At 42.4% G+C, this 24,234-nt stretch overlaps 39 non-coding genes and 1 pseudogene across 39 annotated transcripts; all 40 read right to left on the bottom strand.

Annotated features, from left to right (window-relative positions):
• Positions 1-303: 303 nt before the first annotated feature.
• LOC113757533 lies at positions 304-422 on the bottom strand. The gene has a single exon (XR_003466369.1). It is a non-coding gene; the product is annotated as a 5S ribosomal RNA (ribosomal RNA).
• A 415-nt stretch (positions 423-837) lies between these two features.
• On the bottom strand, positions 838-956 carry LOC113757525. The gene has a single exon (XR_003466361.1). It is a non-coding gene; the product is annotated as a 5S ribosomal RNA (ribosomal RNA).
• A 416-nt stretch (positions 957-1,372) lies between these two features.
• LOC113757512 lies at positions 1,373-1,491 on the bottom strand. Its single transcript, XR_003466349.1, has one exon. It is a non-coding gene; the product is annotated as a 5S ribosomal RNA (ribosomal RNA).
• Positions 1,492-1,906: 415 nt separating this feature from the next.
• LOC113757541 lies at positions 1,907-2,025 on the bottom strand. The gene has a single exon (XR_003466377.1). It is a non-coding gene; the product is annotated as a 5S ribosomal RNA (ribosomal RNA).
• A 417-nt stretch (positions 2,026-2,442) lies between these two features.
• LOC113757536 lies at positions 2,443-2,561 on the bottom strand. The gene has a single exon (XR_003466372.1). It is a non-coding gene; the product is annotated as a 5S ribosomal RNA (ribosomal RNA).
• Positions 2,562-2,977: 416 nt separating this feature from the next.
• LOC113757514 lies at positions 2,978-3,096 on the bottom strand. Its single transcript, XR_003466350.1, has one exon. It is a non-coding gene; the product is annotated as a 5S ribosomal RNA (ribosomal RNA).
• A 416-nt stretch (positions 3,097-3,512) lies between these two features.
• Positions 3,513-3,631, bottom strand: LOC113757532. Its single transcript, XR_003466368.1, has one exon. It is a non-coding gene; the product is annotated as a 5S ribosomal RNA (ribosomal RNA).
• A 413-nt stretch (positions 3,632-4,044) lies between these two features.
• Positions 4,045-4,163, bottom strand: LOC113757540. Its single transcript, XR_003466376.1, has one exon. It is a non-coding gene; the product is annotated as a 5S ribosomal RNA (ribosomal RNA).
• A 415-nt stretch (positions 4,164-4,578) lies between these two features.
• Positions 4,579-4,698, bottom strand: LOC113757544. The gene has a single exon (XR_003466380.1). It is a non-coding gene; the product is annotated as a 5S ribosomal RNA (ribosomal RNA).
• A 416-nt stretch (positions 4,699-5,114) lies between these two features.
• LOC113757516 lies at positions 5,115-5,233 on the bottom strand. The gene has a single exon (XR_003466352.1). It is a non-coding gene; the product is annotated as a 5S ribosomal RNA (ribosomal RNA).
• Positions 5,234-5,648: 415 nt separating this feature from the next.
• On the bottom strand, positions 5,649-5,767 carry LOC113757508. The gene has a single exon (XR_003466345.1). It is a non-coding gene; the product is annotated as a 5S ribosomal RNA (ribosomal RNA).
• A 416-nt stretch (positions 5,768-6,183) lies between these two features.
• Positions 6,184-6,302, bottom strand: LOC113757519. The gene has a single exon (XR_003466355.1). It is a non-coding gene; the product is annotated as a 5S ribosomal RNA (ribosomal RNA).
• Positions 6,303-6,718: 416 nt separating this feature from the next.
• Positions 6,719-6,837, bottom strand: LOC113757535. The gene has a single exon (XR_003466371.1). It is a non-coding gene; the product is annotated as a 5S ribosomal RNA (ribosomal RNA).
• A 416-nt stretch (positions 6,838-7,253) lies between these two features.
• LOC113757511 lies at positions 7,254-7,372 on the bottom strand. The gene has a single exon (XR_003466348.1). It is a non-coding gene; the product is annotated as a 5S ribosomal RNA (ribosomal RNA).
• A 416-nt stretch (positions 7,373-7,788) lies between these two features.
• LOC113757539 lies at positions 7,789-7,907 on the bottom strand. Its single transcript, XR_003466375.1, has one exon. It is a non-coding gene; the product is annotated as a 5S ribosomal RNA (ribosomal RNA).
• A 415-nt stretch (positions 7,908-8,322) lies between these two features.
• On the bottom strand, positions 8,323-8,441 carry LOC113757509. Its single transcript, XR_003466346.1, has one exon. It is a non-coding gene; the product is annotated as a 5S ribosomal RNA (ribosomal RNA).
• A 413-nt stretch (positions 8,442-8,854) lies between these two features.
• Positions 8,855-8,973, bottom strand: LOC113757527. Its single transcript, XR_003466363.1, has one exon. It is a non-coding gene; the product is annotated as a 5S ribosomal RNA (ribosomal RNA).
• A 416-nt stretch (positions 8,974-9,389) lies between these two features.
• Positions 9,390-9,508, bottom strand: LOC113757515. The gene has a single exon (XR_003466351.1). It is a non-coding gene; the product is annotated as a 5S ribosomal RNA (ribosomal RNA).
• A 415-nt stretch (positions 9,509-9,923) lies between these two features.
• Positions 9,924-10,044, bottom strand: LOC113757545. The gene has a single exon (XR_003466381.1). It is a non-coding gene; the product is annotated as a 5S ribosomal RNA (ribosomal RNA).
• Positions 10,045-10,460: 416 nt separating this feature from the next.
• Positions 10,461-10,579, bottom strand: LOC113757507. Its single transcript, XR_003466344.1, has one exon. It is a non-coding gene; the product is annotated as a 5S ribosomal RNA (ribosomal RNA).
• Positions 10,580-10,993: 414 nt separating this feature from the next.
• On the bottom strand, positions 10,994-11,112 carry LOC113757524. Its single transcript, XR_003466360.1, has one exon. It is a non-coding gene; the product is annotated as a 5S ribosomal RNA (ribosomal RNA).
• A 416-nt stretch (positions 11,113-11,528) lies between these two features.
• LOC113757543 lies at positions 11,529-11,647 on the bottom strand. The gene has a single exon (XR_003466379.1). It is a non-coding gene; the product is annotated as a 5S ribosomal RNA (ribosomal RNA).
• Positions 11,648-12,062: 415 nt separating this feature from the next.
• Positions 12,063-12,181, bottom strand: LOC113757531. Its single transcript, XR_003466367.1, has one exon. It is a non-coding gene; the product is annotated as a 5S ribosomal RNA (ribosomal RNA).
• Positions 12,182-12,596: 415 nt separating this feature from the next.
• On the bottom strand, positions 12,597-12,715 carry LOC113757522. The gene has a single exon (XR_003466358.1). It is a non-coding gene; the product is annotated as a 5S ribosomal RNA (ribosomal RNA).
• Positions 12,716-14,218: 1,503 nt separating this feature from the next.
• LOC113757529 lies at positions 14,219-14,337 on the bottom strand. Its single transcript, XR_003466365.1, has one exon. It is a non-coding gene; the product is annotated as a 5S ribosomal RNA (ribosomal RNA).
• Positions 14,338-14,752: 415 nt separating this feature from the next.
• On the bottom strand, positions 14,753-14,871 carry LOC113757521. The gene has a single exon (XR_003466357.1). It is a non-coding gene; the product is annotated as a 5S ribosomal RNA (ribosomal RNA).
• Positions 14,872-15,839: 968 nt separating this feature from the next.
• Positions 15,840-15,958, bottom strand: LOC113757547. The gene has a single exon (XR_003466382.1). It is a non-coding gene; the product is annotated as a 5S ribosomal RNA (ribosomal RNA).
• A 415-nt stretch (positions 15,959-16,373) lies between these two features.
• On the bottom strand, positions 16,374-16,492 carry LOC113757537. Its single transcript, XR_003466373.1, has one exon. It is a non-coding gene; the product is annotated as a 5S ribosomal RNA (ribosomal RNA).
• A 415-nt stretch (positions 16,493-16,907) lies between these two features.
• LOC113757528 lies at positions 16,908-17,026 on the bottom strand. The gene has a single exon (XR_003466364.1). It is a non-coding gene; the product is annotated as a 5S ribosomal RNA (ribosomal RNA).
• A 416-nt stretch (positions 17,027-17,442) lies between these two features.
• Positions 17,443-17,561, bottom strand: LOC113757510. Its single transcript, XR_003466347.1, has one exon. It is a non-coding gene; the product is annotated as a 5S ribosomal RNA (ribosomal RNA).
• A 415-nt stretch (positions 17,562-17,976) lies between these two features.
• On the bottom strand, positions 17,977-18,095 carry LOC113757526. Its single transcript, XR_003466362.1, has one exon. It is a non-coding gene; the product is annotated as a 5S ribosomal RNA (ribosomal RNA).
• Positions 18,096-18,510: 415 nt separating this feature from the next.
• Positions 18,511-18,629, bottom strand: LOC113757538. The gene has a single exon (XR_003466374.1). It is a non-coding gene; the product is annotated as a 5S ribosomal RNA (ribosomal RNA).
• A 415-nt stretch (positions 18,630-19,044) lies between these two features.
• LOC113757520 lies at positions 19,045-19,163 on the bottom strand. The gene has a single exon (XR_003466356.1). It is a non-coding gene; the product is annotated as a 5S ribosomal RNA (ribosomal RNA).
• A 416-nt stretch (positions 19,164-19,579) lies between these two features.
• On the bottom strand, positions 19,580-19,698 carry LOC113757534. The gene has a single exon (XR_003466370.1). It is a non-coding gene; the product is annotated as a 5S ribosomal RNA (ribosomal RNA).
• A 416-nt stretch (positions 19,699-20,114) lies between these two features.
• Positions 20,115-20,233, bottom strand: LOC113757518. Its single transcript, XR_003466354.1, has one exon. It is a non-coding gene; the product is annotated as a 5S ribosomal RNA (ribosomal RNA).
• Positions 20,234-20,648: 415 nt separating this feature from the next.
• Positions 20,649-20,767, bottom strand: LOC113757517. The gene has a single exon (XR_003466353.1). It is a non-coding gene; the product is annotated as a 5S ribosomal RNA (ribosomal RNA).
• Positions 20,768-21,183: 416 nt separating this feature from the next.
• LOC113757530 lies at positions 21,184-21,302 on the bottom strand. The gene has a single exon (XR_003466366.1). It is a non-coding gene; the product is annotated as a 5S ribosomal RNA (ribosomal RNA).
• Positions 21,303-22,790: 1,488 nt separating this feature from the next.
• On the bottom strand, positions 22,791-22,906 carry LOC113757546 (annotated as a pseudogene).
• Positions 22,907-23,322: 416 nt separating this feature from the next.
• LOC113757542 lies at positions 23,323-23,441 on the bottom strand. The gene has a single exon (XR_003466378.1). It is a non-coding gene; the product is annotated as a 5S ribosomal RNA (ribosomal RNA).
• Positions 23,442-23,854: 413 nt separating this feature from the next.
• On the bottom strand, positions 23,855-23,973 carry LOC113757523. The gene has a single exon (XR_003466359.1). It is a non-coding gene; the product is annotated as a 5S ribosomal RNA (ribosomal RNA).
• Between the last annotated feature and the right edge of the window lie 261 nt (positions 23,974-24,234).

The raw sequence follows: 24,234 nt of genomic DNA, 5'->3' as shown, positions 1-24,234 counted from the left end.
TTTATTTATTTACTTTATATTTTTTTTTGTTATTGATTTGCACCCTGTTTTTTTCCATCATCCCGCAACTCTAAATTATCATAAAATCAATCCTTCACGCTTGCGGTGATACATTTGCGCCGACAAATTTGAGCGATGATCCGGGCTTTGATCGAGCCGTACCGTTCCTGATTTGTCTTGCGCCTTCGGATCCTCCTTCACGCTTCGACAAGAAGCAAAATATTAAGCAATCGTTCCGAAGGACCTAAATTACTACAGGATAAAGAACGAATAGAAAATTTGAATTTCGAAACAAAAAAGAGTGGGGTGCAACAAGAGGAATTCCCAGGGGGTCACCCGTCCTAATACTGCTCACGCCCAAGCACGCTTAACTTCGGAGTTCTGATGGGATACGGTGCATTAGTGCTGGTATGATCGCACCCGCCATGTTTCTTTCGCTTTATTCTTTTAAACTACCTCGTCCTGCGAAGCAGTGTGGCTTTTCTAGACCGGAATTCATTTTAAGCGTCAATTGAAGCATTTTCCTTTTATCCTTTTATTTATTTACTTTATTTTTTTTTTTGTTATTGATTTGCACCCTGTTTTTTTCCATCATCCCGCAACTCCAAATTATCATGAAATCAATCCTTCACGCTTGCGGTGATACATTTGCGCCGACAAATTTGAGCGACGATCCGGGTTTTGATCGAGCCGTACCGTTCCTGATTTGTCTCGCGCCTTCAGATCCTCCTTCACGCTTCGACAAGAAGCAAAATATTAAGCAATCGTTCCGACGGAGCTAAATTACCACAGGATAAAGAACGAATAGGAAATTTGGATTTCGAAACAAAAAAGAGAGGGGTGCAACACGAGGACTTCCCAGGGGGTCACCAATCCTAGTACTACGCTCGCCCAAACACGCTTAATTTCGGAGTTCTGATGGGATCCGGTGCATTAGTGCTGGTATGATCGCTCCCGCCATATTCCTTTCGCGTTATTCTTTTAAACTACCCCGTCCTGCGAAGCAGTGTGGCTTTTCTAGACCGAAATTCATTTTAAGCGTCAATTCAAGCATTTTCCTCATATCCTTTTATTTATTTGCTTTCATATTTTTTTTTGTTATTGATTTGCACCCTGTTTTTTTCCCTCATCGCGCAAGTCTAAATTGTCATGAAATCAATCCATTACGTTTGCGGTGCTATATTTGCGCCGACAACTTTGGGCGACGATCCGGGGTTTGATCGAACCGTACCGTTCCTGATTTGTCTCGCGCCTTCAGGCTCGCCTTCATGCTTCGACAAGAAGCAAAATATAAAGCAATCTTTCCGACGGAGCTAAATTACTACAGGATAAAGAACGAATAGGAAATTTGGATTTCGAAACAAAAAAAATAGGGGTGCAACACGAGAACTTCCCAGGTGGTCACCCATTCTAGTACTACTCTCGCCCAAGCACGCTTAACTTCGGAGTTCTGATGGGATCCGGTGCATTAGGGCTGGAATGATCGCACCCGCCATGTTCCTTTCGCTTTATTCTTTTAAACTACCCCGTCCTGCGAAGCAGTGCGTCTTTTCTAGACCGGAATTCATTTTAAGCGTTAATTGAAGCATTTTCCTCTTATCCTTTTATTTATTTACTTTATATTTTTTTTTGTTATTGATTTGCACCCTGTTTTTTTCCATCATCCCGCAACTCTAAATTATCATGAAATCAATCCTTCACGCTTGCGGTGATACATTTGCGCCGACAAATTTGAGCGACGATCCGGTCTTTGATCGAGCCGTACCATTCCTGATTTGTCTCGCGCCTTCAGATCCGCCTTCATGCTTCGACAAGAAGCAAAATATGAAGCAATCATTCCGACGGAGCTAAATTACTACAGGATAAAGAACGAATACGAAATTTGGATTTCGAAACAAAAAAAAGAGGGATGCAACACGAGAACTTCCCAGGGGGTCACCCATTCTAGTACTACTCTCGCCCAAGCACGCTTAACTTCGGAGTTCTGATGGGATCCGGTGCATTAGTGCTGGTATGATCGCACCCGCCATGTTCCTTTCGTTTATTCTTTTAAACTACCCCGTCCTGCGAAGCAGTGTGGCTTTTCTAGACCGGAATTCATTTTAAGCGAAAATTGAAGCATTTTCCTCTTATCCTTTTATTTATTTACTTTATTTTTTTTTTGTTATTGATTTGCACCCTGTTTTTTTCCATCATCCCGCAACTCTAAATTATCTTAAAATCAATCCTTCACGCTTGCGGGCTGATACATTTGCCGCCGGAAAATTTGAGCGACGATCCGGGCTTTGATCGAGCCGTTACCGTTCCTGATTTGTCTCGCGCCTTCAGATCCTCCTTCACGCTTCGACAAGAAGCAAAATATTAAGCAATCGTTCCGACGGAGCTAAATTACTACAGGATAAAGAACGAATAGGAAATTTGGATTTCGAAACAAAAAAGAGAGGGGTGCAACACGAGGACTTCCCAGGGGGTCACCAATCCTAGTACTACTCTCGCCCAACCACGCTTAATTTCAGAGTTCTGATGGGATCCGGTGCATTAGTGCTGGTATGATCGCTCCCGCCATATTCCTTTCGCTTTATTCTTTTAAACTACCCCGTCCTGCGAAGCAGTGTGGCTTTTTTAGACCGAAATTCATTTTAAGCGTCAATTCAAGCATTTTTCTCTTATCCTTTTATTTATTTGCTTTCATATTTTTTTTTGTTATTGATTTGCACCCTGTTTTTTTCCATCATCGCGCAAGTCTAAATTGTCATGAAATCAATCCATCACGCTTGCGGTGATATATTTGCGCCGACAACTTTGGGCGACGATCCGGGGTTTGATCGAACCGTACCGTTCCTGATTTGTCTCGCGCCTTCAGGCTCGCCTTCATGCTTCGACAAGAAGCAAAATATAAATCAATCTTTCCGACAGAGCTAAATTACTACAGGATAAAGAACGAATAGGAAATTTGGATTTCGAAACAAAAAAAATAGGGGTGCAACACGAGAACTTCCCAGGTGGTCACCCATCCTAGTACTACTCTCGCCCAAGCATGCTTAACTTCGGAGTTCTGATGGGATCCGGTCCATTAGTGCTGGTATGATCGCACCCGCCATGTTCCTTTCGCTTTACTCTTTTAAACCATCCCGTCCTGCGAAGCAGTGTGGTTTTTCTAGACCGGAATTCCTTTTAAGCGTCAATTCAAGTATTTTCCTCTTACCCTTTTTTTTATTTGCTTTCATATTTTTTTTTGTTATTGATTTGCACCCTGTTTTTTTCCCTCGTCGCGCAACTCTAAATTATCATGAAATCAATCCTTCACGCTTGCGCTGATACATTTGCGCCGACAAATTTGGGCGATGATCCGGGCTTTGATCGAGCCGTACCGTTCCTGAATTCTCTCGCGCCTTCAGATCCGCCTTCATGCTTCGAGAAGAAGCAAAATATAAAGCAATCGTTCCGAAGGACCTAAATTACTACAGGATAAAGAACGAATAGAAAATTTGAATTTCGAAACAAAAAAGAGTGGGGTGCAACAAGAGGAATTCCCAGGGGGTCACCCGTCCTAATACTGCTCACGCCCAAGCACGCTTAACTTCGGAGTTCTGATGGGATACGGTGCATTAGTGCTGGTATGATCGCACCCACAACGTTCCTTTCGCTTTATTCTTTTAAACTACCCCGTCCAGCGAAGCAGTGTGGCTTTTCTTGACCGGAATTCATTTTAAGCGTCAATTGAAGCATTTTCCTCTTATACTTTTATTTTTTACTTTATATTTTTTTTGTTATTGATTTGCACCCTGTTTTTTTCCATCATCCCGCAACTCTAAATTATCATTAAATCAATCCTTCACGCTTGCGGTGATACATTTGCGCAGATAAATTTGAGCGATGATCCGAGCTTTGATCGAGCCGTACCGTTCCTGAATTCTCTCGCGCCTTCAGATCCGCCTTCATGCTTCGAGAAGAAGCAAAATATAAAGCAATCGTTCCGAAGGACCTAAATTACTACACGATAAAGAACGAATAGAAAATTTGAATTTCGAAACAAAAAAGAGTGGGGTGCTACAAGAGGAATTCCCAGGGGGTCACCCGTCCTAATACTGCTCACGCCCAAGCACGCTTAACTTCGGAGTTCTGATGGGATACGGTGCATTAGTGCTGGTATGATCGCACCCACAACGTTCCTTTCGCTTTATTCTTTTAAACTACCCCGTCCAGCGAAGCAGTGTGGCTTTTCTAGACCGGAATTCATTTTAAGCGTCAATTGAAGCATTTTCCTCTTATCCTTTTATTTATTTACTTCATATTTTTTTTTGTTATTGATTTGCACCCTGTTTTTTTCCATCATCCCGCAACTCGAAATTATCATAAAATCAATCCTTCACGCTTGCGGTGATACATTTCCGCCGACAAATTTGAGCGACGATCCGGGCTTTGATCGAGGCGTACCGTTCCTGATTTGTCTCGCGCCTTCAGATCCTCCTTCACGCTTCGACAAGAAGCAAAATATTAAGCAATCGTTCCGACGGAGCTAAATTACTACAGGATAAAGAACGAACAGGAAATTTGGATTTCGAAACAAAAAAGAGAGGGGTGCAACACGAGGACTTCCCAGGGGGTCACCAATCCTAGTACTACTCTCGCCCAACCACGCTTAATTTTCGGAGTTCTGATGGGATCCGGTGCATTAGGGCTGGAATGATCGCACCCGCCATGTTCCTTTCGCTTTATTCTTTTAAACCATCCCGTCCTGCGAAGCAGTGTGGTTTTTCTAAACCGGCATTCCTTTTAAGCGTCAATTCAAGCATTTTTCTCTTATCCTTTTTTTTATTTGCTTTCATATTTTTTTTTGCTATTGATTTGCACCCTGTTTTTTTCCCTCATCGCGCAACTCTAAATTGCCATGAAATCAATCCATCACGCTTGCGGTGATACATTTGCGCCGACAAATTTGAGCGACGATCCGGGCTTTGATCGAGCCGTACCGTTCCTGATTTGTCTCACGCCTTCAGGCTCGCCTTCATGCTTCGACAAGAAGCAAAATATAAATCAATCTTTCCGACGGAGCTAAATTACTACAGGATAAAGAACGAATAGGAAATTTGGATTTCGAAACAAAAAAAATAGGGGTGCAACACGAGAACTTCCCAGGTGGTCACCCATTCTAGTACTACTCACGCCCAAGCACGCTTAACTTCGGAGTTCTGATGGGATCCGGTGCATTAGGGCTGGAATGATCGCACCCGCCATGTTCCTTTCGCTTTATTCTTTTAAACTACTCCGTCCTGCGAAGCAGTGTGGCTTTTCTAGACCGGAATTCATTTTAAGCGTTCATTGAAGCATTTTCCTCTTATCCTTTTATTTATTTACTTTATATTTTATTTTGTTATTGATTTGCACCCTGTTTTTTTCCATCATCCCGCAACTCTAAATTATCATGAAATCAATCCTTCACGCTTGCGGTGATACATTTGCGCCGACAAATTTGAGCGACGATCCGGTCTTTGATCGAGCCGTACCGTTCCTGATTTGTCTCGCGCCTTCAGATCCGCCTACATCCTTCGACAAGAAGCAAAATATAAAGCAATCGTTTCAACGAAGCTAAATTACTACAGGATAAACAACGAATAGGAAATTTGGATTTCGAAAGAAAAAAGAGAGGGGTGCAACACGAGGACTTCCCAGGGGGTCACCCATCCTAGTACTACTCTCGCCCAAGCATGCTTAACTTCGGAGTTCTGATGGGATCCGGTGCATTAGTGCTGGTATGATCGCACCCGCCATGTTCCTTTCGCTTTATTCTTTTAAACCATCCCGTCCTGCGAAGCAGTGTGGCTTTTCTAAACCGGCATTCCTTTTAAGCGTCAATTCAAGTATTTTCCTCTTACCCTTTTTTTTATTTGCTTTCATATTTTTTTTTGCTATTGATTTGCACCCTATTTTTTTCCCTCATCGCGCAACTCTAAATTGCCATGAAATCAATCCATCATGCTTGCGCTGATACATTTGCGCCGACAAATTTGAGCGACGATCCGGGCTTTGATCGATCCGTACCGTTCCTGATTTGTCTCGCGCCTTCAGATCCGCCTTCATGCTTCGACAAGAAGCAAAATATGAAGCAATCATTCCGACGGAGCTAAATTACTACAGGATAAAGAACGAATACGAAATTTGGATTTCGAAACAAAAAAAAGAGGGGTGCAACACGAGAACTTCCCAGGGGGTCACCCATTCTAGTACTACTCTCGCCCAAGCACGCTTAACTTCGGAGTTCTGATGGGATCCGGTGCATTAGTGCTGGTATGATCGCACCCGCCATGTTCCTTTCGCTTTATTCTTTTAAACTACCCCGTCCTGCGAAGCAGTGTGGCTTTTCTAGACCGGAATTCATTTTAAGCGTTAATTGAAGCATTTTCCTCTTATCCTTTTATTTATTTACTTTATTATTTTTTTTTGTTATTGATTTGCACCCTGTTTTTTTCCATCATCCCGCAACTCTAAATTATCATAAAATCAATCCTTCACGCTTGCGGTGATACATTTGCGCCGACAAATTTGAGCGACGATCCGGGCTTTGATCGAGCCGTACCGTTCCTGATTTGTCTCGCGCCTTCAGATCCTCCTTCACGCTTCGACAAGAAGCAAAATATTAAGCAATCGTTCCGACGGAGCTAAATTACTACAGGATAAAGAACGAATAGGAAATTTGGATTTCGAAACAAAAAAGAGAGGGGTGCAACACGAGGACTTCCCAGGGGGTCACCAATCCTAGTACTACTCTCGCCCAACCACGCTTAATTTCAGAGTTCTGATGGGATCCGGTGCATTAGTGCTGGTATGATCGCTCCCGCCATATTCCTTTCGCTTTATTCTTTTAAACTACCCCGTCCTGCGAAGCAGTGTGGCTTTTTTTGACCGAAATTCATTTTAAGCGTCAATTCAAACATTTTTCTCTTATCCTTTTATTTATTTGCTTTCATATTTTTTTTTGTTATTGATTTGCACCCTGTTTTTTTCCCTCATCGCGCAAGTCTAAATTGTCATGAAATCAATCCATCACGCTTGCGGTGATATATTTGCGCCGACAACTTTGGGCGACGATCCGGGGTTTGATTGAACCGTACCGTTCCTGATTTGTCTCGCGCCTTCAGGCTCACCTTCATGCTTCGACAAGAAGCAAAATATAAATCAATCTTTCCGACGGAGCTAAATTACTACAGGATAAAGAACGAATAGGAAATTTGGATTTCGAAACAAAAAAAATAGGGGTGCAACACGAGAACTTCCCAGGTGGTCACCCATTCTAGTACTACTCTCGCCCAAGCACGCTTAACTTCGGAGTTCTGATGGGATCCGGTGCATTAGGGCTGGAATGATCGCACCCGCCATGTTCCTTTCGCTTTATTCTTTTAAACTACCCCGTCCTGCGAAGCAGTGTGGCTTTTCTAGACCGGAATTCATTTTAAGCGTTAATTGAAGCATTTTTCCTCTTATCCTTTTATTTATTTACTTCATATTTTATTTTGTTATTGATTTGCACCCTGTTTTTTTCCATCATCCCGCAACTCTAAATTATCATGAAATCAATCCTTCACGCTTGCGGTGATACATTTTCGCCGACAAATTTGAGCGATGATCCGGGCTTTGATCGAGCCGTACCGTTCCTGATTTGTCTCGCGCCTTCGGATCCTCCTTCACGCTTCGACAAGAAGCAAAATATTAAGCAATCGTTCCGAAGGACCTAAATTACTACAGGATAAAGAACGAATAGAAAATTTGAATTTCGAAACAAAAAAGAGTGGGGTGCTACAAGAGGAATTCCCAGGGGGTCACCCGTCCTAATACTGCTCACGCCCAAGCACGCTTAACTTCGGAGTTCTGATGGGATACGGTGCATTAGTGCTGGTATGATCGCACCCACAACGTTCCTTTCGCTTTATTCTTTTAAACTACCCCGTCCAGCGAAGCAGTGTGGCTTTTCTAGACCGGAATTCATTTTAAGCGTCAATTGAAGCATTTTCCTCTTATACTTTTATTTATTTACTTTATATTTTTTTTTGTTATTGATTTGCACCCTATTTTTTTCCATCATCCCGCAACTCTAAATTATCATAAAATCAATCCTTCACGCTTGCGGTGATACATTTGCGCCGACAAATTTGAGCGACGATCCGGGCTTTGATCGAGCCGTACCGTTCCTGATTTGTCTCGCGCCTTCAGATCCGCCTTCATGCGTCGACAAGAAGCAAAATATGAAGCAATCGTTCCGACGGAGCTAAATTACTACAGGATGAAGAACGAATACGAAATTTGGATTTCGAAACAAAAAAAAGAGGTGTGCAACACGAGAACTTCCCAGGGGGTCACCCATTCTAGTACTACTCTCGCCCAAGCACGCTTAACTTCGGAGTTCTGATGGGATCCGGTGCATTAGTGCTGGTATGATCGCACCCGCCATGTTCCTTTCGCTTTATTCTTTTAAACTACCCCGTCCTGCGAAGCAGTGTGGCTTTTTTAGACCGGAATTCATTTTAAGCGTCAATTGAAGCATTTTCCTCTTATCCTTTTATTTATTTACTTTATTTTTTTTTTGTTATTGATTTGCACCCTGTTTTTTTCCATCATCCCGCAACTCTAAATTATCATAAAATCAATCCTTCACGCTTGCGGTGATACATTTGCGCCGACAAATTTGAGCGACGATCCGGGCTTTGATCGAGCCGTACCGTTCCTGATTTGTCTCGCGCCTTCAGATCCGCCTTCATGCGTCGACAAGAAGCAAAATATGAAGCATCGTTCCGACGGAGCTAAATTACTACAGGATAAAGAACGAATACGAAATTTGGATTTCGAAACAAAAAAAAGAGGGGTGCAACACGAGAACTTCCCAGAGGGTCACCAATCCTAGTACTACTCTCGCCCAACCACGCTTAATTTCGGAGTTCTGATGGGATCCGGTGCATTAGTGCTGGTATGATCGCTCCCGCCATATTCCTTTCGCTTTATTCTTTTAAACTACCCCGTCCTGCGAAGCAGTGTGGCTTTTTTAGACCGAAATTCATTGTAAGCGTCAATTCAAGCATTTTTCTCTTATCCTTTTATTTATTTGCTTTCATATTTTTTTTTGTTATTGATTTGCACCCTGTTTTTTTCCCTCATCGCGCAAGTCTAAATTGTCATGAAATCAATCCATCACGCTTGCGGTGATATATTTGCGCCGATAACTTTGGGCGACGATCCGGGGTTTGATCGAACCGTACCGTTCCTGATTTGTCTCGCGCCTTCAGGCTCGCCTTCATGCTTCGACAAGAAGCAAAATATAAATCAATCTTTCCGACGGAGCTAAATTACTACAGGATAAAGAACGAATAGGAAATTTGGATTTCGAAACAAAAAAAATAGGGGTGCAACACGAGAACTTCCCAGGTGGTCACCCATTCTAGTACTACTCACGCCCAAGCACGCTTAACTTCGGAGTTCTGATGGGATCCGGTGCATTAGGGCTGGAATGATCGCACCCGCCATGTTCCTTTCGCTTTATTCTTTTAAACTACTCCGTCCTGCGAAGCAGTGTGGCTTTTCTAGACCGGAATTCATTTTAAGCGTTCATTGAAGCATTTTCCTCTTATCCTTTTATTTATTTACTTTATATTTTATTTTGTTATTGATTTGCACCCTGTTTTTTTCCATCATCCCGCAACTCTAAATTATCATGAAATCAATCCTTCACGCTTGCGGTGATACATTTGCGCCGACAAATTAGAGCGACGATACGGTCTTTGATCGAGCCGTACCGTTCCTGATTTGTCTCGCGCCTTCAGATCCGCCTACATCCTTCGACAAGAAGCAAAATATAAAGCAATCGTTTCAACGGAGCTAAATTACCACAGGATAAACAACGAATAGGAAATTTGGATTTCAAAAGAAAAAAGAGAGGGGTGCAAGACGAGGACTTCCCAGGGGGTCACCCATCCTAGTACTACTCTCGCCCAAGCATGCTTAACTTCGGAGTTCTGATGGGATTTTCGTTCCATTAGTGCTGGTATGATCGCACCCGCCATGTTCCTTTCGCTTTATTCTTTTAAACCATCCCGTCCTGCGAAGCAGTGTGGTTTTTCTAGACCGGAATTCCTTTTAAGCGTCAATTCAAGTATTTTCCTCTTACCCTTTTTTTTATTTGCTTTCATATTTTTTTTTGTTATTGATTTGCACCCTGTTTTTTTCCCTCATCGCGCAACTCTAAATTGCCATGAAATCAATCCATCACGCTTGCGCTGATACATTTGCGCCGACAAATTTGAGCGACGATCCGGGTTTTGATCGAGCCGTACCGTTCCTGATTTGTCTCGCGCCTCCAGATCCGCCTTCATGCGTCGACAAGAAGCAAAATATGAAGCAATCGTTCCGACGGAGCTAAATTACTACAGGATAAAGAACGAATACGAAATTTGGATTTCGAAACAAAAAAAAGAGGGGTGCAACACGAGAACTTCCCAGGGGGTCACCCATTCTAGTACTACTCTCGCCCAAGCACGCTTAACTTCGGAGTTCTGATGGGATCCGGTGCATTAGTGCTGGTATGATCGCACCCGCCATGTTCCTTTCGCTTTATTCTTTTAAACTACCCCGTCCTGCGAAGCAGTGTGGCTTTTCTAGACCGGAATTCATTTTAAGCGTCAATTGAAGCATTTTCCTCTTATCCTTTTATTTATTTACTTTATTTTTTTTTTGTTATTGATTTGCACCCTGTTTTTTTCCATCATCCCGCAACTCTAAATTATCATAAAATCAATCCTTCACGCTTGCGGTGATACATTTGCGCCGACAAATTTGAGCGACGATCCGGGCTTTGATCGAGCCGTACCGTTCCTGATTTGTCTCGCGCCTTCAGATCCGCCTTCATGCGTCGACAAGAAGCAAAATATGAAGCAATCGTTCCGACGGAGCTAAATTACTACAGGATAAAGAACGAATACGAAATTTGGATTTCGAAACAAAAAAAAGAGGGGTGCAACACGAGAACTTCCCAGAGGGTCACCCATTATAGTACTACTCTCGCCCAACCACGCTTAATTTCGGAGTTCTGATGGGATCCGGTGCATTAGTGCTGGTATGATCGCTCCCGCCATATTCCTTTCGCTTTATTCTTTTAAACTACCCCGTCCTGCGAAGCAGTGTGGCTTTTTTAGACCGAAATTCATTTTAAGCGTCAATTCAAGCATTTTTCTCTTATCCTTATATTTATTTGCTTTCATATTTTTTTTTGTTATTGATTTGCACCCAATTTTTTTTCGTCATCGCGCAACAATAAATTGTCATGAAATTAATCCATCACGCTTGCGCTGATACATTTGCGCCGACAAATTTGAGCGATGATCCGGGCTTTGATCGAGCCGTACCGTTCCTGAATTCTCTCGCGCCTTCAGATCCGCCTTCATGCTTCGAGAAGAAGCAAAATATAAAGCAATCGTTTCGAAGGACCTAAATTACTACAGGATAAAGAACGAATAGAAAATTTGAATTTCGAAACAAAATAGAGTGCGGTGCAACAAGAGGAATTCCCAGGGGGTCACCCGTCCTAATACTGCTCACGCCCAAGCACGCTTAACTTCGGAGTTCTGATGGGATACGGTGCATTAGTGCTGGTATGATCGCTCCCACAACGTTCCTTTCGCTTTATTCTTTTAAACTACCCCGTCCAGCGAAGCAGTGTGGCTTTTCTAGACCGGAATTCATTTTAAGCGTCAATTGAAGCATTTTCCTCTTATACTTTTATTTATTTACTTTATATTTTTTTTTGTTATTGATTTGCACCCTGTTTTTTTCCATCATCCCGCAACTCTAAATTATCATAAAATCAATCCTTCACGCTTGCGGGGATACATTTGCGCTGACAAATTTGAGCGACGATCCGGGCTTTGATCGAGCCGTACCGTTCCTGATTTGTCTCGCGCCTTCAGATCCTCCTTCACGCTTCGACAAGAAGCAAAATATTAAGCAATCGTTCCGAAGGACCTAAATTACTACAGGATAAAGAACGAATAGAAAATTTGAATTTCGAAACAAAAAAGAGTGGGGTGCAACAAGAGGAATTCCCAGGGGGTCACCCGTCCTAATACTGCTCACGCCCAAGCACGCTTAACTTCGGAGTTCTGATGGGATACGGTGCATTAGTGCTGGTATGATCGCACCCACAACGTTCCTTTCACTTTATTCTTTTAAACTATCCCGTCCAGCGAAGCAGTGTGGCTTTTCTAGACCGGAATTCATTTTAAGCGTCAATTGAAGCATTTTCCTCTTATACTTTTATTTATTTACTTTATATTTTTTTTTGTTATTGATTTGCACCCTGTTTTTTTCCATCATCCCGCAACTCTAAATTATCATAAAATCAATCCTTCACGCTTGCGGTGATACATTTGCGCCGACAAATTTGAGCGATGATCCAGGCTTTGATCGAGCCGTACCGTTCCTGAATTCTCTCGCGCCTTCAGATCCGCCTTCATGCTTCGAGAAGAAGCAAAATATAAAGCAATCGTTCCGAAGGACCTAAATTACTACAGGATAAAGAACGAATAGAAAATTTGAATTTCGAAACAAAAAAGAGTGGGGTGCAACAACAGGAATTCCCAGGGGGTCACCCGTCCTAATACTGCACACGCCCAAGCACGCTTAACTTCGGAGTTCTGATGGGATCCGGTGCATTAGTGCTGGTATGATCGCACCCGCCATGTTCCTTTCGCTTTATTCTTTTAAACTACCCCGTCCAGCGAAGCAGTGTGGCTTTTCTAGACCGGAATTCATTTTAAGCGTCAATTGAAGCATTTTCCTCTTATACTTTTATTTATTTACTTTATATTTTTTTTTGTTATTGATTTGCACCCTATTTTTTTCCATCATCCCGCAACTCTAAATTATCATAAAATCAATCCTTCACGCTTGCGGTGATACATTTGCGCCGACAAATTTGAGCGACGATCCGGGCTTTGATCGAGCCGTACCGTTCCTGATTTGTCTCGCGCCTTCAGATCCGCCTTCATGCGTCGACAAGAAGCAAAATATGAAGCAATCGTTCCGACGGAGCTAAATTACTACAGGATGAAGAACGAATACGAAATTTGGATTTCGAAACAAAAAAAGAGTGGGGTGCAAACAACAGAATGCCCAGGGGTCACCCGTCCTAATACTGCACACGCCCAGCCACGCTTAACTTCGGAGTTCTGATGGGAATCCGGTGCATTAGTGCTGGATGATCGCACCCGCCATGTTCCTTCGCTTTATTCTTTTAAACTACCCCGTTTCCAGCGAAGCAGGTGTGCTTTTCTAGACCGGAATTCATTTTAAGCGTCAATTGAAGCATTTTCCTCTTATTACTTTTATTTATTTACTTTATATTTTTTTTTGTTATTATTTGCACCCTGTTTTTTTTCCATCATCCCGCAACTCTAAAAATTATCATAAAAATCAATCCTTCACGCTTGCGGGAATACATTTGCGCGACAAATTTGAGCACGATCCGGGCTTTGATCGAGCCCGTACCGTTTCCTGATTTGTCTCGCGGTGCCTTCAGATCCTCCTTCACGCCTTCGACAAGAAAGCAAAAATATTAACAATCGTTCCGAGGACCTAAATTACTACAGGATAAAGAAACGAATAAGAAAATTTGAATTTCGAAAACAAAAAAAGTGGGTGCAACAAGAGGAATTCCCAGGGTGTCACCCGTCCTAATACTGCTCACGCCCAAGCTACGCTTAACTCGGAGTTCTGATGGGATACGGCTGCGCATTAGTGCTGGTATGATCGCCACCCACAACGTTTCCTTTCACTTTATTTCTTTTAAAACTACCCCGTCCAGCGAAGCCAGTCTGGCTTTTCTAGACCGGAATTCATTTTTAAGCGTCAATTGAAGCATTTTCTTCTTATACTTTTATACTTTACTTTATATTTTTGTTATTGATTTGCACCCTGTTTTTTCCATTCATTTTCCCGGCAAAACTCTAAATTATCATAAAATCAATCCTTCACGCTTGTGGGGATACATTTGCGCCGACAAATTTGAGCGACGATCCGGGCTTTGATCGAGCCGTACCGTTCCTGATTTGTCTCGCGCCTTCAGATCCTCCTTCACGCTTCGACAAGAAGCAAAATATTAAGCAATCGTTTCGAAGGACCTAAATTACTACAGGATAAAGAACGAATAGAAAATTTGAATTTCGAAACAAAAAAGAGTGGGGTGCAACAAGAGGAATTCCCAGGGGGTCACCCGTCCTAATACTGCTCACGCCCAAGCACGCTTAACTTCGGAGTTCTGATGGGATACGGTGCATTAGTGCTGGTATGATCGCACCCACAACGTTCCTTTCACTTTATTCTTTTAAACTACCCCGTCCAGCGAAGCAGTGTGGCTTTTCTAGACCGGAATTCATTTTAAGCGTCAATTCAAGCATTTTCCTCTTATACTTTTATTTATTTACTTTATATTTTTTTTTGTTATTGATTTGCACCCTGTTTTTTTCCATCATCCCGCAACTCTAAATTATCATAAAATCAATCCTTCACGCTTGCGGTGATACATTTGCGCCGACAAATTTGAGCGATGATCCAGGCTTTGATCGAGCCGTACCGTTCCTGAATTCTCTCGCGCCTTCAGATCCGCCTTCATGCTTCGAGAAGAAGCAAAATATAAAGCAATCGTTCCGAAGGACCTAAATTACTACAGGATAAAGAACGAATAGAAAATTTGAATTTCGAAACAAAAAAGAGTGGGGTGCAACAACAGGAATTCCCAGGGGGTCACCCGTCCTAATACTGCACACGCCCAAGCACGCTTAACTTCGGAGTTCTGATGGGATCCGGTGCATTAGTGCTGGTATGATCGCACCCGCCATGTTCCTTTCGCTTTATTCTTTTAAACTACCCCGTCCAGCGAAGCAGTGTGGCTTTTCTAGACCGGAATTCATTTTAAGCGTCAATTGAAGCATTTTCCTCTTATACTTTTATTTATTTACTTTATATTTTTTTTTTGTTATTATTTGCCCCCCTGTTTTTTTCCATCATCCCGCAACTCTAAATTATCATGAAATCAATCCTCACATCTTGCGCTGATACATTTTGCTCGCGACAAATTTGAGCGACGATCGGCTTGGATCTAGCCGTTACCGTTCCTGATTATGTCTCGCGGGCCTTCAAGATTCCGCCTTTCATGCTTCGAGAAGAAGCCAAAAATATAAAGCAATCGCTTCCGAAGACCTAAATACTTACAGGGATAAAGAACGAATAGAAAATTGTTGAATTTCGAAACAAAAAGAGAGGGGTGCAACAAGAGGACATTCCCAGGGTCACCCATCCTAGTACTACTCTCGCCCAAGCATGGCTTAACTTCGAGTTCTGATGGATTTTCGTTCCCAATAGTGCTGGTTGATCGCACCGCCATGTTCCTTTCGCTTTATTTCTTTTAAACCATTCCCGTTCCTGCGAAGACAGTTGTGGTTTTTATCTAGACGGAATTCCTTTAAGCGTCAATTCAAGTATTTTCCTCTTACCCCTTTTTTTTTTTTGCTTTCATATTTTTTTTTGTTATTGATTTGCACCCTATTTTTTTCCCTCATCGCGCAACTCTAAATTGCCATGAAATCAATCCATCACGCTTGCGGCTGATACATTTGCGCCGACAAATTTGAGCGACGATCCGGGTTTTGATCGAGCCGTACCGTTCCTGATTTGTCTCGCGCCTTCAGATCCGCCTTCATGCGTCGACAAGAAGCAAAATATGAAGCAATCGTTCCGACGGAGCTAAATTACTACAGGATAAAGAACGAATACGAAATTTGGATTTCGAAACAAAAAAAAGAGAGGTGCAACACGAGAACTTCCCAGGGGGTCACCCATTCTAGTACTACTCTCGCCCAAGCACGCTTAACTTCGGAGTTCTGATGGGATCCGGTGCATTAGTGCTGGTATGATCGCACCCGCCATGTTCCTTTCGCTTTATTCTTTTAAACTACCCCGTCCTGCGAAGCAGTGTGGCTTTTCTAGACCGGAATTCATTTTAAGCGTCAATTGAAGCATTTTCCTCTTATCCTTTTATTTATTTACTTTATATTTTTTTTTGTTATTGATTTGCACCCTATTTTTTTCCCTCATCGCGCAACTCTAAATTGCCATGAAATCAATCCATCACGCTTGCGGTGATACATTTGCGCCGACAAATTTGAGCGACGATCCGGGTTTTGATCGAGCCGTACCGTTCCTGATTTGTCTCGCGCCTTCAGTTCCGCCTTCATGCGTCGACAAGAAGCAAAATATGAAGCAATCGTTCCGACGGAGCTAAATTACTACAGGATAAAGAACGAATAGGAAATTTGGATTTCGAAACAAAAAAGAGAGGGGTGCAACACGAGGACTTCCCAGGGGGTCACCAATCCTAGTACTACTCTCACCCAACCACGCTTAATTTCGGAGTTCTGATGGGATCCGGTGCATTAGTGCTGGTATGATCGCTCCCGCCATATTCCTTTCGCTTTATTCTTTTAAACTACCCCGTCCTGCGAAGCAGTGTGGCTTTTTTAGACCGAAATTCATTTTAAGCGTCAATTCAAGCATTTTTCTATATCCTTATATTTATTTGCTTTCATATTTTTTTTTGTTATTGATTTGCACCCTGTTTTTTTCCGTCATCGCGCAACAATAAATTGTCATGAAATTAATCCATCACGCTTGCGCTGATACATTTGCGCCGACAAATTTGAGCGATGATCCGGGCTTTGATCGAGCCGTACCGTTCCTGAATTCTCTCGCGCCTTCAGATCCGCCTTCATGCTTCGAGAAGAAGCAAAATATAAAGCAATCGTTCTGAAGGACCTAAATTACTACAGGATAAAGAACGAATAGAAAATTTGAATTTCGAAACAAAAAAGAGTGGGGTGCAACAAGAGGAATTCCCAGGGGGTCACCCGTCCTAATACTGCTCACGCCCAAGCACGCTTAACTTCGGAGTTCTGATGGGATACGGTGCATTAGTGCTGGTATGATCGCACCCACAAGGTTCCTTTCGCTTTATTCTTTTAAACTACCCCGTCCAGCGAAGCAGTGTGGCTTTTCTAGACCGGAATTCATTTTAAGCGTCAATTGAAGCATTTTCCTCTTACACTTTTATTTATTTACTTTATATTTTTTTTTGTTATTGATTTGCACCCTGTTTTTTTCCATCATCCCGCAACTCTAAATTATCATAAAATCAATCCTTCACGCTTGCGGTTGATACATTTGCGCCGACAAATTTGAGCGACGATCCGGGCTTTGATCGAGCCGTACCATTCCTGATTTGTCTCGCGCCTTCAGATCCGCCTTCATGCGTCGACAAGAAGCAAAATATGAAGCAATCGTTCCGACGGAGCTAAATTACTACAGGATAAAGAACGAATACGAAATTTGGATTTCGAAACAAAAAAAAGAGTGGTGCAACACGAGAACTTCCCAGGGGGTCACCCATTATAGTACTACTCTCGCCCAAGCACGCTTAACTTCGGAGTTCTGATGGGATCCGGTGCATTAGTGCTGGTATGATCGCACCCGCCATGTTCCTTTCGCTTTATTCTTTTTAACTACCCCGTCCTGCGAAGCAGTGTGGCTTTTCTAGACCGAAATTTATTTTAAGCGTCAATTGAAGCATTTTCCTCTTATCCTTTTATTTATTTACTTTATATTTTTTTTTGTTATTGATTTGTACCCTGTTTTTTTCCATCATCCCGCAACTCTAAATTATCATAAAATCAATCCTTCACGCTTGCGGTGATACATTTGCGCCGACAAATTTGAGCGACGATCCGGGCTTTGATCGAGCCGTACCGTTCCTGATTTGTCTCGCGCCTTCAGATCCTCCTTCACGCTTCGACAAGAAGCAAAATATTAAGCAATCGTTCCGACGGAGCTAAATTACTACAGGATAAAGAACGAATAGGAAATTTGGATTTCGAAACAAAAAAGAGAGGGGTGCAACACGAGGACTTCCCAGGGGGTCACCAATCCTAGTACTACTCTCGCCCAACCACGCTTAATTTCGGAGTTCTGATGGGATCCGGTGCATTAGTGCTGGTATGATCGCTCCCGCCATATTCCTTTCGCTTTATTCTTTTAAACTACCCCGTCCTGCGAAGCAGTGTGGCTTTTTTAGACCGAAATTCATTTTAAGCGTCAATTCAAGCATTTTTCTCTTATCCTTATATTTATTTGCTTTCATATTTTTTTTTGTTATTGATTTGCACCCTTTTTTTTCCGTCATCGCGCAACAATAAATTGTCATGAAATTAATCCATCACGCTTGCGCTGATACATTTGCGCCGACAAATTTGAGCGATGATCCGGGCTTTGATCGAGCCGTACCGTTCCTGAATTCTCTCGCGCCTTCAGATCCGCCTTCATGCTTCGAGAAGAAGCAAAATATAAAGCAATCGTTCCGAAAGACCTAAATTACTACAGGATAAAGAACGAATAGAAAATTTGAATTTCGAAACAAAAAAGAGTGGGGTGCAACAAGAGGAATTCCCAGGGGGTCACCCGTCCTAATACTGCTCACGCCCAAGCACGCTTAACTTCGGAGTTCTGATGGGATACGGTGCATTAGTGCTGGTATGATCGCTCCCACAACGTTCCTTTCGCTTTATTCTTTTAAACTACCCCGTCCAGCGAAGCAGTGTGGCTTTTCTAGACCGGAATTCATTTTAAGCGTCAATTGAAGCATTTTCCTCTTATACTTTTATTTATTTACTTTATATTTTTTTTTGTTATTGATTTGCACCCTGTTTTTTTCCATCATCCCGCAACTCTAAATTATCATAAAATCAATCCTTCACGCTTGCGGTGATACATTTGCGCCGACAAATTTGAGCGATGATCCGGGCTTTGATCGAGCCGTACCGTTCCTGAATTCTCTCGCGCCTTCAGATCCGCCTTCATGCTTCGAGAAGAAGCAAAATATAAAGCAATCGTTCCGAAGGACCTAAATTACTACAGGATAAAGAACGAATAGAAAATTTGAATTTCGAAACAAAAAAGAGTGGGGTGCAACAAGAGGAATTCCCAGGGGGTCACCCGTCCTAATACTGCTCACGCCCAAGCACGCTTAACTTCGGAGTTCTGATGGGATCCGGTGCATTAGTGCTGGTATGATCGCACCCGCCATGTTCCTTTCGCTTTATTCTTTTAAACTACCCCGTCCTGCGAAGCAGTGTGGCTTTTCTAGACCGGAATTCATTTTAAGCGTTAATTGAAGCATTTTCCTCTTATCCTTTTATTTATTTACTTTATTATTTTTTTTTGTTATTGATTTGCACCCTGTTTTTTTCCATCATCCCGCAACTCTAAATTATCATAAAATCAATCCTTCACGCTTGCGGTGATACATTTGCGCCGACAAATTTGAGCGACGATCCGGGCTTTGATCGAGCCGTACCGTTCCTGATTTGTCTCGCGCCTTCAGATCCTCCTTCACGCTTCGACAAGAAGCAAAATATTAAGCAATCGTTCCGACGGAGCTAAATTACTACAGGATAAAGAACGAATAGGAAATTTGGATTTCGAAACAAAAAAGAGAGGGGTGCAACACGAGGACTTCCCAGGGGGTCACCAATCCTAGTACTACTCTCGCCCAACCACGCTTAATTTCAGAGTTCTGATGGGATCCGGTGCATTAGTGCTGGTATGATCGCTCCCGCCATATTCCTTTCGCTTTATTCTTTTAAACTACCCCGTCCTGCGAAGCAGTGTGGCTTTTTTAGACCGAAATTCATTTTAAGCGTCAATTCAAGCATTTTTCTCTTATCCTTTTATTTATTTGCTTTCATATTTTTTTTTGTTATTGATTTGCACCCTGTTTTTTTCCCTCATCGCGCAAGTCTAAATTGTCATGAAATCAATCCATCACGCTTGCGGTGATATATTTGCGCCGACAACTTTGGGCGACGATCCGGGGTTTGATCGAACCGTACCGTTCCTGATTTGTCTCGCGCCTTCAGGCTCGCCTTCATGCTTCGACAAGAAGCAAAATATAAAGCAATCTTTCCGACGGAGCTAAATTACTACAGGATAAAGAACGAATAGGAAATTTGGATTTCGAAACAAAAAAAATAGGGGTGCAACACGAGAACTTCCCAGGGGGTCACCCATTCTAGTACTACTCTCGCCCAAACACGCTTAACTTCGGAGTTCTGATGGGATCCGGTGCATTAGGGCTGGAATGATCGCACCCGCCATGTTTCTTTCGCTTTATTCTTTTAAACTACCCCGTCCTGCGAAGCAGTGTGGCTTTTCTAGACCGGAATTCATTTTAAGCGTTAATTGAAGCATTTTCCTCTTATCCTTTTATTTATTTACTTTATATTTTTTTTTGTTATTGATTTGCACCCTGTTTTTTTCCATCATCCCGCAACTCTAAATTATCATGAAATCAATCCTTCACGCTTGCGGTGATACATTTGCGCCGACAAATTTGAGCGACGATCCGGTCTTTGATCGAGCCGTACCGTTCCTGATTTGTCTCGCGCCTTCAGATCCGCCTACATCCTTCGACAAGAAGCAAAATATAAAGCAATCGTTTCAACGGAGCTAAATTACCACAGGATAAACAATGAATAGGAAATTTGGATTTCGAAAGAAAAAAGAGAGGGGTGCAACACGAGGACTTCCCAGGGGGTCACCCATCCTAGTACTACTCTCGCCCAAGCATGCTTAACTTCGGAGTTCTGATGGGATCCGGTCCATTAGTGCTGGTATGATCGCACCCGCCATGTTCCTTTCGCTTTATTCTTTTAAACCATCCCGTCCTGCGAAGCAGTGTGGTTTTTCTAGACCGGAATTCCTTTTAAGCGTCAATTCAAGTATTTTCCTCTTACCCTTTTTTTTATTTGCTTTCATATTTTTTTTTGTTATTGATTTGCACCCTGTTTTTTTCCCTCATCGCGCAACTCTAAATTGCCATGAAATCAATCCATCTCGCTTGCGCTGATACATTTGCGCCGACAAATTTGAGCGACGATCCGGGTTTTGATCGAGCCGTACCGTTCCTGATTTGTCTCGCGCCTCCAGATCCGCCTTCATGCGTCGACAAGAAGCAAAATATGAAGCAATCGTTCCGACGGAGCTAAATTACTACAGGATAAAGAACGAATACGAAATTTGGATTTCGAAACAAAAAAAAGAGGAGTGCAACACGAGAACTTCCCAGGGGGTCACCCATTCTAGTACTACTCTCGCCCAAGCACGCTTAACTTCGGAGTTCTGATGGGATCCGGTGCATTAGTGCTGGTATGATCGCACCCGCCATGTTCCTTTCGCTTTATTCTTTTAAACTACCCCGTCCTGCGAAGCAGTGTGGCTTTTCTAGACCGGAATTCATTTTAAGCGTCAATTGAAGCATTTTCCTCTTATCCTTTTATTTATTTACTTTATATTTTTTTTTGTTATTGATTTGCACCCTATTTTTTTCCCTCATCGCGCAACTCTAAATTGCCATGAAATCAATCCATCACGCTTGCGGTGATACATTTGCGCCGACAAATTTGAGCGACGATCCGGGTTTTGATCGAGCCGTACCGTTCCTGATTTGTCTCGCGCCTTCAGTTCCGCCTTCATGCGTCGACAAGAAGCAAAATATGAAGCAATCGTTCCGACGGAGCTAAATTACTATAGGATAAAGAACGAATAGGAAATTTGGATTTCGAAACAAAAAAGAGAGGGGTGCAACACGAGGACTTCCCAGGGGGTCACCAATCCTAGTACTACTCTCACCCAACCACGCTATAATTTCGGAGTTCCTGATGGAATCCGGTGGCATTAGTGCTGTATGACGCTCCGCCATAATTCTTTCGCTTTATTCTTTTAAACTACCCGTCCTGCGAAGCAGTGTGGCTTTTTTTAGACCAAATTCATTTAGCGTCAATTCAAGCATTTCTTCTATAATCCTTATATTATTGCTTTCATATTTTTTTTTTGTTATTGATTTGCAACACCTGTTTTTTCCGTCATCGGCGCAACAATAAATTTGTCATGATATTAATCCATCACGCTTGCGCTGTACATTTGCCGACACAATTTGAGCGATGATCGCGGCTTGATCGAGCTCCGTACCGTTTTCCTGAATTCTCTCGCCCTTCAGATCCGCCTTCATGTCGAGAAGAAGCAAATATAGAAGCAATCGTTCTAAAGACTAAATTACTACAGGATAAAGAAACGATAGAAAATTTGAATTCGAAAACAAAAAGAGTGGGGTGCAACAAGAGGAATTCCCAGGGGTCCACCCGTCCTAATACTGTCACAGCCAAGCACGCGCTTAATTCGGAGTTCTGATGGATAACGGTGCATTTAGTTCTGGTAATATCGCACCAAAGGTTCCTTTTCGCTTTATTCTTTTCAACTACACGCCCAGCGAAGCAGTGTGGCTTCTAGACCGGAATTCAATTTTAAGCGTCAATTGAAGCATTTTCCTCTTATAAAGCACTTTATTTATTTACTTTTATAATTTTTTTTTTGTTTATTGATTTGCACCTGTTTTTTTTCCATGCATCCCGCAACTCTAAAATTATACATATAAATCAATCCTTCACGCTTGCGTGATACATTTGCGCCGACAAAATTGAGCGACGATCCGGGCTTTGATCGAGCCGTACCGTTCCTGATTTGTCTCGCGCCTTCAGACCCGCCTTCACGCTTCGACAAGAAGCAAAATATAAAGCAATCGTTCCGACGGAGCTAAATTACTACAGGATAAAGAACGAATAGGAAATTTGGATTTCGAAACAAAAAAGAGAGGGGTGCAACACGAGAACTTCCCAGGGGGTCACCCATTATAGCTACTACCCGCCCAAGCACGCTTAACTCGGAGTTCTGATGGATCCGGTGCATTAGTGCTGGTATGATCGCTCCCGCCATATTCCTTTCGCTTTATTCTTTTAAACTACCCCGTCCTACGAAGCAGTGTGGCTTTTTTAGACCGAAATTCATTTTAAGCGTCAATTCAAGCATTTTTCTCTTATCCTTATATTTATTTGCTTTCATATTTTTTTTTGTTATTGATTTGCACCCAATTTTTTTTCGTCATCGCGCAACAATAAATTGTCATGAAATTAATCCATCACGCTTGCGCTGATACATTTGCGCCGACAAATTTGAGCGATGATCCGGGCTTTGATCGAGCCGTACCGTTCCTGAATTCTCTCGCGCCTTCAGATCCGCCTTCATGCTTCGAGAAGAAGCAAAATATAAAGCAATCGTTTCGAAGGACCTAAATTACTACATGATAAAGAACGAATAGAAAATTTGAATTTCGAAACAAAAAAGAGTGCGGTGCAACAAGAGGAATTCCCAGGGGGTCACCCGTCCTAATACTGCTCACGCCCAAGCACGCTTAACTTCGGAGTTCTGATGGGATACGGTGCATTAGTGCTGGTATGATCGCTCCCACAACGTTCCTTTCGTTTTATTCTTTTAAACTACCCCGTCCAGCGAAGCAGTGTGGCTTTTCTAGACCGGAATTCATTTTAAGCGTCAATTCGATTTTTCTTTATCCTTATATTTAATTTGCTTTCATATTTTTTTTTTGTTATTGATTTGCAACCAATTTTTTTCCATCATCCCGCAACTCTAAATTATCATAAAATCAATCCTTCACGCTTGCGGTGATACATTTGCGCCGACAAATTTGAGCGACGATCCGGGCTTTGATCGAGCCGTACCGTTCCTGATTTGTCTCGCGCCTTCAGATCCGCCTTCATGCGTCGACAAGAAGCAAAATATGAAGCATCGTTCCGACGGAGCTAAATTACTACAGGATAAAGAACGAATACGAAATTTGGATTTCGAAACAAAAAAAAGAGGGGTGCAACACGAGAACTTCCCAGAGGGTCACCCATTATAGTACTACTCTCGCCCAACCACGCTTAATTTCGGAGTTCTGATGGGATCCGGTGCATTAGTGCTGGTATGATCGCTCCCGCCATATTCCTTTCGCTTTATTCTTTTAAACTACCCCGTCCTACGAAGCAGTGTGGCTTTTTTAGACCGAAATTCATTTTAAGCGTCAATTCAAGCATTTTTCTCTTATCCTTATATTTATTTGCTTTCATATTTTTTTTTGTTATTGATTTGCACCCAATTTTTTTTCGTCATCGCGCAACAATAAATTGTCATGAAATTAATCCATCACGCTTGCGCTGATACATTTGCGCCGACAAATTTGAGCGATGATCCGGGCTT

The sequence above is a fragment of the Coffea eugenioides genome, unplaced genomic scaffold (assembly GCF_003713205.1).
Source record: "Coffea eugenioides isolate CCC68of unplaced genomic scaffold, Ceug_1.0 ScVebR1_3125;HRSCAF=4278, whole genome shotgun sequence".
NCBI lineage: Eukaryota > Viridiplantae > Streptophyta > Magnoliopsida > Gentianales > Rubiaceae > Coffea > Coffea eugenioides.
Note: the sequence above shows the minus strand (reverse complement) of the source record. Positions and strands in the feature narration are given on the sequence as shown.